Consider the following 13,125-nt stretch of genomic DNA (forward strand, 5'->3'; position numbering starts at 1 on the left):
GGGTAAACATGATGTTAAAAAAAAAGTTTAATATAAGCTTTTCTCTGGTACTTAAAATTTTTTTTGTTAGTGATTTAAAATGCCACTTTGATGTATAACATATGAGATTCTTAATGTTTGAATCCAGCTTTGCCCTCAAAGTTTTATCAGTTGTTCCAGTTGAATATGTTTATACATATACGTACATACATACATATATATGTATATATATATATAATGTATTTAGATATTTATTTACATATTTACTTTGTTTTAAATATTTTATAATACAACAGAATATCCAATCTTATACAGAGTCTGGGTTATCTCATTGTGGGAAGCCAAGATAATGATAGAGTCTTTTAGTGAAAGAACTATTTTCCACATAAGGTTAATTGCCTCTTGCTGAGCAGCAAATAAAGGCTTGAAGTTCTTATTTGATGCCCTAGAAACAGTAATTTATTGTGAATGAACACCCAAATGGAAGATAACTTTTAACTCATCGTAGTTTTTGGCCAGCCATTTAAAACTAAACCGCTAATGTGTAGAAACTTCGCTGAAGTTGTAAAGAAGCATAAATGCACATGGAATATGATTAAATAATTAAACTTTACTATGATATTTACATATTAACCACTGAGAGCTACTTACTAACTTACCTGTTAGTTGAATGGCACAGAGGAAAATCATAGTTGATTTCTTAATTTTAATGGGCTTCCAAAATAGTGAATACTTATTACTTTTAGATTCTACATATGTTTCAACAAGTAACACTTTATTGGAGACACTTACCATAACTTAATATTTCTGAATCCTTGTCTTGTTCTTTCCCCATAGTTGCTTTTTTTTTTGCGGTACGCGGGCCTCTCACCGCTGTGGCCTCTCCCGTTGCGGAGCACAGGCTCCAGACGTGCATGCCCAGCGGCCATGGCTCACGGGCCCAGCCGCTCCGCGGCATGTGGGGTCTTCCCGGACCAGGTCACGAACCCGTGTCCCCTGCATCGGCAGGCGGACTCTCAACCACTGTGCCACCAGGGAAGCCCCCCCATAGTTGCTTTTTTAAGAAAGTAAGTCAACAGTCATTCAGAAGAAGATATTTTGGGGTGTCATAAATGGAACAATTCACTACCCCTACAATGGAACTTGTGTACTCATGTTATTTTTCTTAAATATAATTTATGAAAAATACTTTTAGCTCTCCAATTAAAGATTGTTTTTGAAATGCATAATATGATAAAGTTTTGCCTTATATGAAATTTTAACATAGTCATTCAACATATATTTACCAAGCCCCTACTAATATGCATGACATTTTGGTAGAAACTTAACTCAACTTGCTGAAAACTAAGTCTCTACTATACTAAATTACCCCAAACTAATTTGTTTATTCTTTGTTCACACACTATGTGTTACATGGGTCGACAGGGCCTGCAAGGGCTGTGATGGCCAGGATTCATTTTTATCCTCTGACCTTGCCTTTTATTACCTACCTCTGAACCCTCATTCTTAATGCTCTCAAGAATCAGAACCTCTCCCTGAAATGTGTGCTTTCTTTTTTATCGCTCCTCCAAAAAAGGCTTCCTTCAGCTTCAGCAGTAGAGCTCTGGCACAGACAAATGGATGTTCCTTAAAAAGTGGTTATGAAAACTGGTCAATTAAATTTTCACAAAAATTTTAAAGCTATAAAACCAGTTTTCAACTAATTACAATACTTTTTAAATATGTAAAGGTGACAGACATACTAAATATGATAAAATGTTGGAAAAATAGACAAGACTGTGAAAAGAAGTAGAAATCAGTATAAATTGAAAAATTCACATATGAAACAGAAATTTAAGTTGTATATGTAATAGGACAAGACAGCCCTATGATCTTAGTTTTGAAAAACTGAACAGTTCTTGAAATGTTGCTAACAAGAATATAATTACTAATTATGTCTTAGAATAATATATTCACTAGAAGAATATAATCATATGTTTAATATATTCAAGAACAATATTCTTTAAATATTTATAATTGGTAAATAGGTAATTTTGATACTTTAAGCAAGTTCAGCAGATTGACTTTTGCAAGACCACATTTTTTTTTTTCTTTTTGGCCACGTGGCTCACAGGATCTCAGTTCCCCAACCAGGGATTGAACCCGGGCCGTAGCAGTGAAAGCCTGGAGTCCTAACTGCTAGGCCAGCGGGGAACTTGGATTGACTTTTGGAAAATTGGTCTCCTTTCCTGTGCAAAACATTTGCAATACAGTAACACAAAAGCTTTTATAGAGCTTACTTTCTTTGGAGTTGTGTAACCCTGGACAATTTAATTGAACTTTGTAAGACTTAGTTTCCTCATATGTGTAAAATAGATAATAACATTTACCTAGTAGAGTTATTGAGCGAATAAAATGAGATAATTCAAGTAATAGTGTTAGCACAATGCCAGACACTTAGAAAGGTTCAATAAATGTGCAGTTGCTATTAAGTTGTGATAAGGGTTCCAAAACAGAGGTGATACTTCATGAGGGTTTTCTTGAAATTAACTGAATTTCTTAAAGAAACTGTTTTCAAAAGTACTACTAATTAAATCACCAACACTGATTTACTTTTATTTTTATTTCCTTTTAATGAAGACTAAGTACCCTACACAAAATAAGTGTCAAATTTAATTGGAATCTTGATCTCTCCTAACATTTCTCTTTCACAATTCCCCATTGTTTTGATAAAGAGTATGTGTATTTTTGAGAGATTAATTTAAAGTTGGTAGGTACATTCTGGATTTCATTTTACTTTAGATGTCAGATTTGGCACATTTAGTATCTTTGGTTCAGTAGGAGGATAACTAAGTATGAACTGTAGCCCCATTTCTCGTTGAAGACACCCCAGATGGTTGGAAGTGCACGGTAGATGGGACAGGGCAGAAGCACTATAGCCTAAACAAAGGATATTTGGAGGTGGGGTGTGTATGAAGGAAACCAAAAGGATGGCTGGCTAATGGAAGGAGAGTGCCTACTGATTAGTTGTATCTGATCCCCTGTAAGAACAAAATGTATTTTTGCTTAGAAACAAACTTGTTTTATAGCAGTGTTTCCAGAACATGTGCAGGAATGAATGAAGTTAAATATATATATATATATATATATATATATATTGCTTTTCTCCTTAGACATTTAATGGGGAAATATATACATGTAGAGTAGGGAGAATATAAATAAGTATGTTTGAGGCATTCCAGTTGTTCCCTGGCATAGTAGTTGTGAGCTGAAGAAAAAGGAAGCGTAAGTCGTTTATAAAACCGAAAACTATTAGTGTAAATGTAGTATTCTCCTTAGAGTAAAATTTTAATTTCAGTTTTGCTATGCCATTTATTTGGAAAGTTACCTGTTTAAGGAAGCAATTCATTTGTGTTCTGGGGTTGATGAATTTAAGAGAGCCACATTTTAATCCTTGATTCCCTGAGGATTTTCTTTCACAATACCTTTCTCCTTTAAGTCCCTAAAACTACAGTCCTTTTGAGTGAATAGGGGCTATTTTATACACCACCCTGCTCCCAATCCAATTAAAGGTCCCATAATAGATGGATTAGGGAAAGTTTACTTCTTAGCAGAAATAAAGCTTTAGAAAAATGGTGCCCAGATAGCAAGAGGGAATGTGAGGGAAAGCGGAGAAAATTAAGGAGATAATGGTCAGTAATCTTAACTTGTCTGATGTTTGCGCTGTTCACAATATAGCGGACTTTTAAAATAAGGGGAACAATGCTTCAGATTCTTTAACCATTTTGTTGCTGAAGTTTGGCTGTCTCTTCAATTTTCTTCACTTTTGCTTTTGTTATCTGCATCTTGGGCAAATATGTCTAATCCTTTACTTCAAGTGTCTGTGTGTTTTGTCGCATTTTCTTTTTTTTTTTCTTTCTTTCTAAGTGTGAGTGATAGTGTTGGAAGGAGAGGCAAGGGGATGGAAAAGTTAATCTGGATAACAATCCACTTGCATAATTATAAAAAAATAATAGCAATGAGTATACTTCAGATTTCATTTTTAAGTGTTGTATATATTTGTGTTTCAAAAATTAAAGAAATAATTTGTTTTAAAAATTATTTTGCAAGTATTTTTTGGTACATTTTGTTTCCCTTGGCTCTAATAGACAAATATATTTGAGTATGGTGATTTACTTGGACAAAATCAACAAAATATAAAGTCCAGAATTAATTGTTTTTGTTGTTGCTTAGAAATAAATATTACCTTTCATTGCAGATCAGTTGAGTTTTTACTTCAAATCTCTCAACATAAACTTAGAAGACTTTGTCTTTTAGTTGCTTTGGAAAATCTGGTCTTTTTTATCTATGATCAACACATATTAGCCCAAATAAAGAGTTGACCAGGGAAATACCACCTTTAGAACAGTTAAATCAGGTATTTCCAAGTCTATAAAACAACCAATAGTCATTTAAAAAAAACCCCAAAAAACAAAAAAAAAGAACTATTTCTGAATTGGCTCTAGAACTTTTCTTTTCCAAGGATAGTGGATTGTGGTAAGGCTAAATGTTTAATGAGTCTCTATGTTAAAGGCTGCACTTATCTTCCAATTAACCCCAAGACCACTCTGGCATTTTTGTAAATCCACTGAAGTATTTTGAGTGAGGCCTAAAGGGTAAGCTGCAGGCTGCCTGTGAAAAATGTAAAAAGACTAACCTGCTAACAAACCCTGTGCAATGGGACAAAGAAAGTTTAATCCGTATTATGGTAAATGCAGGCTTAGTGTCCCAAAAGGCCTTTGCAGAGTGGAGCAAAACAAAGAAGGGGCAAGCACTAATAAAAATCCAGTGCTTTTATTTTTATACACAAAATTGTTGCAAAAGAAAAACTGATAATAGCATTAAGAAAAGGTTTGAATGGTGGTTTTAAATATGATACTAAACATTGTATTTGTTCACCAATTGAATGCAGTTTGTTGTACATAAAGAAGCTAAAAGTAACATGTGCGGCGTGGTCATGTTAATATTGCTAAAGAAACCTTTAGTTGAATAGTATGATTTTGGAGCTTTAGTTCAAAGTCATAATATCATCGCAACAGTATTCCTTTTGCAAAATATACAAATACTTCTCGTATGTGAAAAATGGGGATTAAAAAGACTTGTTTTGTTCAAGCTTTAACTATAATAAGTTTGTTATATGCCTTCAGAGCTTTTGGGAAGCACATGCTGCTTATGATTATATCTGTATTTTATAATGGGTGGGAGGAAAGAAAAAAAATCTTTCTCCTTTTCAAATTAACCATTTCCTCAAAAGGATTATCTCTGAATATTGGCAAGCTTAAATTTTATACCACTCAAAAATTAAGGATCGGGGTTATTTTTACTCTAGGTAGGTAACAGAATCATGAAGAACTGTCCCAAAGTGAGTTTAAAGAATTTGGTTTCATTATTGAATCACATTTTAAATGACTACCTTAGTGAGGTTTTAAAATGAGTTCCAATCTAACTTATTATTTTCCTTAAACCCTTAACCTCAAATTTGAAATAAAATGTTTACTATCTTAGCCATTGTTCAGAACCTATATACCTATTAAAAAGCTTAAAATAGTTTTAGAGATTATATAGCAGACAGTTCTTGTTCACCATCTAATACAGTGTTAGGTTGCAAATTCTCTAAAAAAAAGGGTAAAACGTTGAAGTTTCTATTTTAAAAAAGAGATTGTGATTTTTGTCTCAGAATAATAAGAGCATCCATGTGTAGAATTTTAAAGTGCAATAAGTGAAATAAAATAATTCAAGTGAACTTAATATTATCAGATATTACAAAGGACAACAAATTTCAGGAGGTATTCTGAGATTATAGCAGAGGGATCTTAGTATATTTGAACGTATTTTATGATTGGTCTGTAACATTCTTTTGACTATAAACTTTTGTGAATATTTTTAAGTAGTACATTTCAGTTCATACAGAAGCCAAAAATTTTCTGAAATGATTAGTAAGCATTCTTTGTAGCTATTATCTTACTTGAGGTATTAATAAAGATATTAACAGTTACTTTTATTATGAAGTGCTTCACAGTTTTTAAGGGCTTTCACAAGCTTAAGTTCATTCATACCTCACAGCTCTCTGAGATCTGTGGGACAGGCATTAATGTTCCTTATTTTACAGATAAGGAGATGGAGGCTTTGTGACCTTAAGCAACTTTCACGGCATCGCATAGATAACAGTTTGTGCAATTCGAACTCAAATCTAGGAGAGTGAACTGAAATTCACTACACACACACACCCCCATTGCACCACATTGACTGCCATGTGCAAGCACAGCTCAGCTGCTGCTTCCTCCTCCTCGTCACTCTCTTCCCTCCTCCTCCTTTCAATCCTTCTTGCTGTTCTCATTCGGCCTCTTCTCCTTCTCCTCCCCCCCCCCCAACTCCCTTTCCCTTCCAGTTATCAGAACATTTTATGCTCATAGAAAGGGATTGATAATGATGGGAAGATCGTATAATATTTAAAATGGATATTATAATCCACAGGAGCTCTGCTTTGGCTTGATATATATACGTATATATATATATATGCCAGTTTTAGAAATCAAATAATTACTGAGGGTCAGGCCCTTATGTGTAGACCTTGGGAATCCAACAGTGAGCAAGACAAACATGGTTCTTCTTAGTGATGCTCACAGAGCTTATATTCCAGCAGAGGGATCAATAAGCAATTCCAGTATATTATAGTAAATGTTATGATAGGGGCGGTATGGAAATGTATATCCCAACACCTGATACATTTTGGGGGAGATAGGAGGAGGGAGTTCATGGAAGTCTTCATTGAGGAAATGACCTTTAAACTGTGAACTGGAGGATGACCAGGAATCTATTGATACTAGATAAATAGGGAAAGTGTATTCCAGACTCAGGGAAATAAACCAGTTTGAGAGAGAGCATGGTTGAGATGGAGAAACAGAAAGAATTGTAGTGTGGTTGGAGCCTAGGGTACAGGGAGAAGGTTGTAGGAGAGGAGGCTGGACAGGTAGACAGATGCCCGTTAAAGGCATTATTCTAAGCGCAGTGAGCAACCACTGAAAAGTTTTAGGCTGGTAACTAACCCAATCAGATTTATTTATTTAAAAGCTTAATTGGGAATAATATTTGTATTTTAAGAAGTTTCTTTGCTTTACAGAGTTCCTTTTATATTACCTTTAAAACAATATGTGTACATATTAATATATGAGATATATTTTAGTTGCCCTTTTATAAATGACTAGTATTTATTGAGGTACTCTGGTAATAATAAATCTTTAAAAGAACAGGGCATGTTTGAGGTTTTTGAAGTGATGACTGGTATACTTGCTAAATAAGAAATTGATTATTTCTAGTGTTTCTATTGTTGAAAACCTTTTTTAGAGAAACAGTCATAGATATAGTGACCATATATATCTAATTTTCTAGGATCATCCAATTTGAAATATTTTTTCTTGTAGTCAGATGATTTGTCACCTGATATTTCCCCAATTTCTAGTTCAGAAAATATGTTTGCCATACATAAAAGTTTCTGTATTCACCCTGAATTTTTTAAAAGAAAAATGAAGATGATTTTTATAGCTTGTGCTTCAAGAAAATATTTGTTAAAACAAATGAATGGGTAAGTGAAACTACCTATTTGTCTGAACGAAATAAAAAGGAGGGAGCATGGCCAATTTAGTTCACATAGCTGGCAGTGGATAGTATCTCCTTTCTAGGTGTGAAATGTTATTCCTAGACATTAAACAAATTCAGGATGTATTCCCTAGTGCGAGCTGCCTGCTGGCAAGAAGATATAGGAGTTCAATGTGTATACAGAGATAAGAATGACATGTAATTTGTGTTAGAATTTGACTGTTAATTGTGTATAAAGCTGTGGCCTTTTCGAGTCCAAACATTTGGCAGCCTTGTTAATTGGGGAAAAGAGAGGAAGTTTGAATGAAATTACGTGTAGAAAAGATAGACATTTACATAATTAGCAAAGTCCTTTGAGTTAATAAATGTATGTCCATTTTCTTTTCTTGGAGGGTTGGCAGATTAGTACTTCCGTTTATGTTTTTTGTAATACCAATGGCAATTTATTTTCATTTTTGTGTTTTAGTGGCAAGACTCAATATAAAATTATTTTGGTCTGACTTTTTAATACTGCAAGGTATCTTGACTATTCTTAAAGTTTGCTGTAAGAACTTAAAAAAATTTTTTATATTATTATGGCTATGTCATTATCAAATTTATAGTTAAATGGAAGAGAAAATCTGGAAAGATTGCATAGCTGTTTAAATTATTAATAATAATAATTTAATAATTATTAAATTATTTTTGTTTGATTCTAGATTTGTCTTTTAAGGACATTCTTACCTGGTTGTTATAGGAAATGGGAACTGTCTAGAATCTTCAGTTCCTTACAGATTTTTTCATTGCTTTATAAGGGTGGGCTCATGTATAATTTGGTCATAACATGAATTTCTAGTGTTTATTACAATGTCTGGTATACAGGTAAGTACTTAATGAGTATATCTCAAATGAAGGAAAATGTAATAACAATGACAGGAAAGAATACTTATAACACATGATGTGCTAGGAGTTTTATATGTGTTAACACATTTAATTCTTATAGTCACAATTATTATTACTATTTTACAGTTGAAGAAAGTAAGGTCCAGAGAAATTAAGTAACTTGCCCAAAATTGCTAGAGCCGTTTTGAACCCAGGCAGATTCCAGAATTTATTCTCTTCCCATTGGTTATAGGGCCTCTGGGGGATGGGGTGGGGCGGTGGGAGAGGAGAAGATGTCTAGAAGTACCTTTGGGAGGGAGACGGTAGAACATTTGTTGAGATTTATTTCCAAAGTAAAAAGTTGGTTTAAAAGTACTACAAACTGTAGAGTACCATTCTAAAATGCAACGCATGAGTCAGACATAAAATAATGTATGCTTTATTGTCGCATTTTAAAAAATGATAGTAGAGATGACAAAAAATTTAAATCTCTTACATTGATACCTTTTGCAAAATAATTTTTCCTATCTCTTATGTATTTTTTTTTCTCCTCAGGTGTTTTTCAAAGAGGGGCAAGGTCTATATTATAAAATAAGAAATGGTTTGAATGAAAATAGTTTCAGACATATTTTAAGAAAACATTTAAGAAAAAAGACAGGACTCTGAATTTGAAAGGCACCAATATTCCCAGCCTAACACACACACACACACATATACATACACATACACACACATACACACACACATGCACACACATACGCGCGCGTGCGCACTTTCCTTGAAGGTAGGACTGGCCATTAGATGACGTTTTGGCCAATAAGATATGAGTGGAAGTTGCTGGGTTGGAGTTCTGGGAACGTGTTCTGCAGGTGGAGCTGACTTAGCTCAGCTTTGCCTTTTGCTCTTTGCCCTTCCTCCTTTTATCTCTTCCTAAAACTTAAACATAAGAGTTGGAACAAGCCAAGAAAATCAGAGACCTCAAGCTTTGTGTTTTTGAACTACTGATCCAATAACTGGCTACCTTTGGATTACCTTTTTTACTTGACAAGAAAGTAGAAGTCCCTAATTTGCTTAAAACATTTTTAGTTAGGTTTCACCTATAGCCAGATGTAACCATAGTTGACTGAGCCAGCATTTTTTGAAACCATCGTTAGGATTTCCTGTGTTCTCTATTAGCAATTGTAAGATTCATACTGAAAATCAGAAAAGTTACTTTATTTAATAGTACATCTGTATGGTTAAAACTTTTAGGGCAACAAAATAGCTTTAAATTTGGATTAGTGCTGTCTCCTTTCTTCTAAGCAGAATGCTCTGTAAAGTTGATTTAGCCTATATAGAGCCCCTCTTCCTAGGTTGTGTGGCTATATCTTCTGTTAGATAATTGCACTAATTTATACAGCCCTTATATATCACTTAGTTGGATAATAACAACACTGTAAAAACAAAAACATTTTTAGGAAAGCATAAGTTACTATTTTAATAAAGAATGTTATGAACATTCTTGTAATTGCTTATTGTTGTGCTACTTTGCAACTACAAGATTAGTAGTTACAAGATTAACCTAGGCTATTTTGTAAAACATGGCAGCATGCCTCAGAATCTTCAGTTTCATTGCTTTGCAAAATGTTGTTCAGCATACTATCTAATAACATTATAGTAAGATTTTGAGAATACAAAAATAATTCTGTTTATTAAAGTATCTGTTAAACCTAGAATATTTGATATTCATTTTCAAGAGGCAGGAAATATGGAAAATACTTAGAAGTTAGCAACAATTTAACTTAAAGTCTACTTAATGTGCTTCAAATGACATCAACATCTTTTTTTTTTTTTTTTTTTTTTTGACTGCATTGGGTCTTTGTTGCTGGGCGCAGGCTTTCTCTAGTTGCGGCAAGTGGGGGCTACTCTTTGCAGTGCATGGGCTTCTCGTTGCGGTGGCTTCTCTTGTTGTGGAGCATGGGCTCTAGGCATGCGGGCTTCAGTAGTTGTGGCACGTCGGCTCAGTAGTTGTGGCTCACGGGCTCTAGAGCGCAGGTTCAGTAGTTGTGGCGCACGGGTCTTAGTTGCTCCGCGGCATGTGGGCTCTTCCCGCACCAGGGCTTGAACCCGTGTCCCCTGTATTGGTAGGCGGATTCTTAACCACTGCGTCACCAGGGAAGTCCCAACATCTTAATAGTTAAAAAAAAAACAAAAAACCAAACATTAGAACAATCATTTAAAATATTAAAGCAATGTTCCTAAAGTACAGAAGTGTTTTTGTTCCCTTACTGATATTGTTTAATAAACTGTTATTCTAAAAGATATTTTAGATATTTCCATTTCTGATAAAACATACATACTTCCAGTAGTGATAAAATAATCTTGAATAGTCTTCTCAGCAATACCATCTTCATTTCCCCTTTATGAACTCTAAGATATATATGTATCTCAGTTTTTTATTTTCCAGATCACTTAGCATCTTGAATGGTATTCAGGTCAAATTAATGTGCAACATTCTGGTATATGTTACTTTGGGCTAGAATTGTACCACAGAATCACTGCCACTTCCGAGTAATTATCTAGAGCAGACCTATCTCTTAACATGCACTTAAAACTAAGTTGATGTTACGAATTTTCTTTCAGCTTTTTAAAACTACAGGCATTTAGTTCAATTCAAAACTCACGTTGTAGATTTATTTCAGAATGTTTCCAGTTTTCAGAGGTAGGGAATTAGAACTCTGTTTTGGTCTGAATAAGGAAAGTAGTCTAACACAAAAAATGGCAAATAAAAACCAGAAGTTACCTTGTAAGTTGGGGTTATTGATGTAAAAGAATAATTTTGGCTAACATTTTGCAGGTGAAGAGGTACAGAGATGGTTAGTAACTTACTCATGGTCAGAGCTAGTACATGGTAGAGCCAAAATTTAAACCTAGTCAGTTGGTCCCAGAGCCCATGCATTTGAAAATTAATTCACTTAATTATTTTTTAATGTTGATAAAGTTTAGATTTTTTTGTTGAAGTGTAATGTATACAGAAAAGTGCACATAATTATATAACTTGCTGACTTTTTGCACACAGATCCATGAAACCAACAACCAGAGCAGGAAACGAACATTACCACCAGCAGAGGCCCTTTTTGTGCCCCCTTTCTGTCACTACCAGAATTGAAATGCTGAAAGATTTTTAAAGTAAACTGGATACCCAACTGTCTATCCCAAATACTCCTTTATATTCACTAAAAGAATGTAGATTCCTACATAAACCAAAATAACATTATTACCTAACAAAATTAATAATATTCCTTAATATTATCTCATACCTAATGTAAATTTGAATGTATCATTTCGTCCTCAAAGTATTTTTTGTAACTTGTTGGCCCAAACCAGGACTGTAGTTTGTATCTGGTTGGTTTGTCCCTTAAGTCTTTTTTATTCTAGAACAATTCTTTATTCATGACACTTACTTGTTGAAAAGACTAGGCCATTTGTTCTGTAGAAGGTCCCACTTTCTTCACTTATCTTTTTGCTTTCTTGTAATAATTATTTAGGATGTTCTTCTATTCTTTGCAATTCCTGCAAACTGGAAGTTAAGTGTAAAGCCTTGGTTAGATTAAAGTAAATATTTTTAGATAAACTATAGCATAGGTGATGGAGCCTCATGTTGGAAGACATGAGGAAGCACAAAGTATCTCCAGACCCACCATCAGTCATGTAAAGCTTCTGCTCCTAGCCGTACTACCTCTGTGAAGCTAAGGAGTAATATTTGTCCTAAGAATGAAAGTATTTTATACTTTAAAGAATGTTAAAAGATATTTTCCATCTTCAATTTAGAATATTCTTCATTTTGTATTTAAGGTAGATAAAATTATGGACCAAGGCATTACTCAGGTAATAGGAAAGCTTAAATAATGTTTTTTTTAAAGTATTAAATTGGGAATTACTATTTGCAAAAGCAGAAATTAAGATTTGTCCTTGTTCAAATGGTGACATTACATGTGTATTTCAATGTAGAAAGAGAACAAACAAGGGAATTCCCTGGTGATCCAGTCATTAGGACTCCACACTTTCACTGCCAAGGGCTCAGGTTCATCCCTGGTCAGGGAACTAAGATCCTGCAAGCCACACAGCGCAGCCAAAATAAATAAATAAATAAATAAATGAGAGAGAGAGAGAGAGAGAGAGAGAACAAACAAGGAGAGAGAAAATTTAGAGAGATGAGTTGAACAGTAAGGATAGATAAGAGAAGGGTCAGGAATATAAAAAAAATGAAACCATTATGTCTAAGTATTAAAACACATTAAAATATAAATAAAATTGTTTTAAAATGATTACATTTTGCTATTTGCCATTAATTACATGAAATGTTTATTTTAAAAAGAAACAAGCTTTCGTCAGTTTGTCACAGTTTTATCACACTGATTTTGTCAGCACTGGAGTAAAACCTCTGCCACATTAGCTGGAGTTCTCATTAAGCAGCTGATTTGCCTGAATTCTCATTAAATTGATGAACTCATTTGCTTATAGGCATTGGCATCTGATACTGTTCAAGGATGTTTAGAGATTGAAATCAAAACTGTTGAATACATAGTCTTATTTATTGATTCTTTCCAATTCTCATATGCTAAATAGTGTTAAAATGTTAATTCCCCCTCTCCTTATAGGGAGAATATATATTCAATATATATAATACGA

At 33.9% G+C, this 13,125-nt stretch overlaps 1 protein-coding gene across 3 annotated transcripts in view; it reads left to right on the plus strand.

Annotated features, from left to right (window-relative positions):
• LRBA (LPS responsive beige-like anchor protein) overlaps positions 1-13,125 on the plus strand; it is an 826,328-nt gene that overhangs the window by 556,757 nt on the left and 256,446 nt on the right. The gene's annotated exons all lie outside the window — the stretch shown is intronic.

The sequence above is a fragment of the Mesoplodon mirus genome (genome assembly GCF_964341445.2).
Source record: "Mesoplodon mirus genome assembly, chromosome: 2".
Lineage (NCBI taxonomy): Eukaryota > Metazoa > Chordata > Mammalia > Artiodactyla > Ziphiidae > Mesoplodon > Mesoplodon mirus.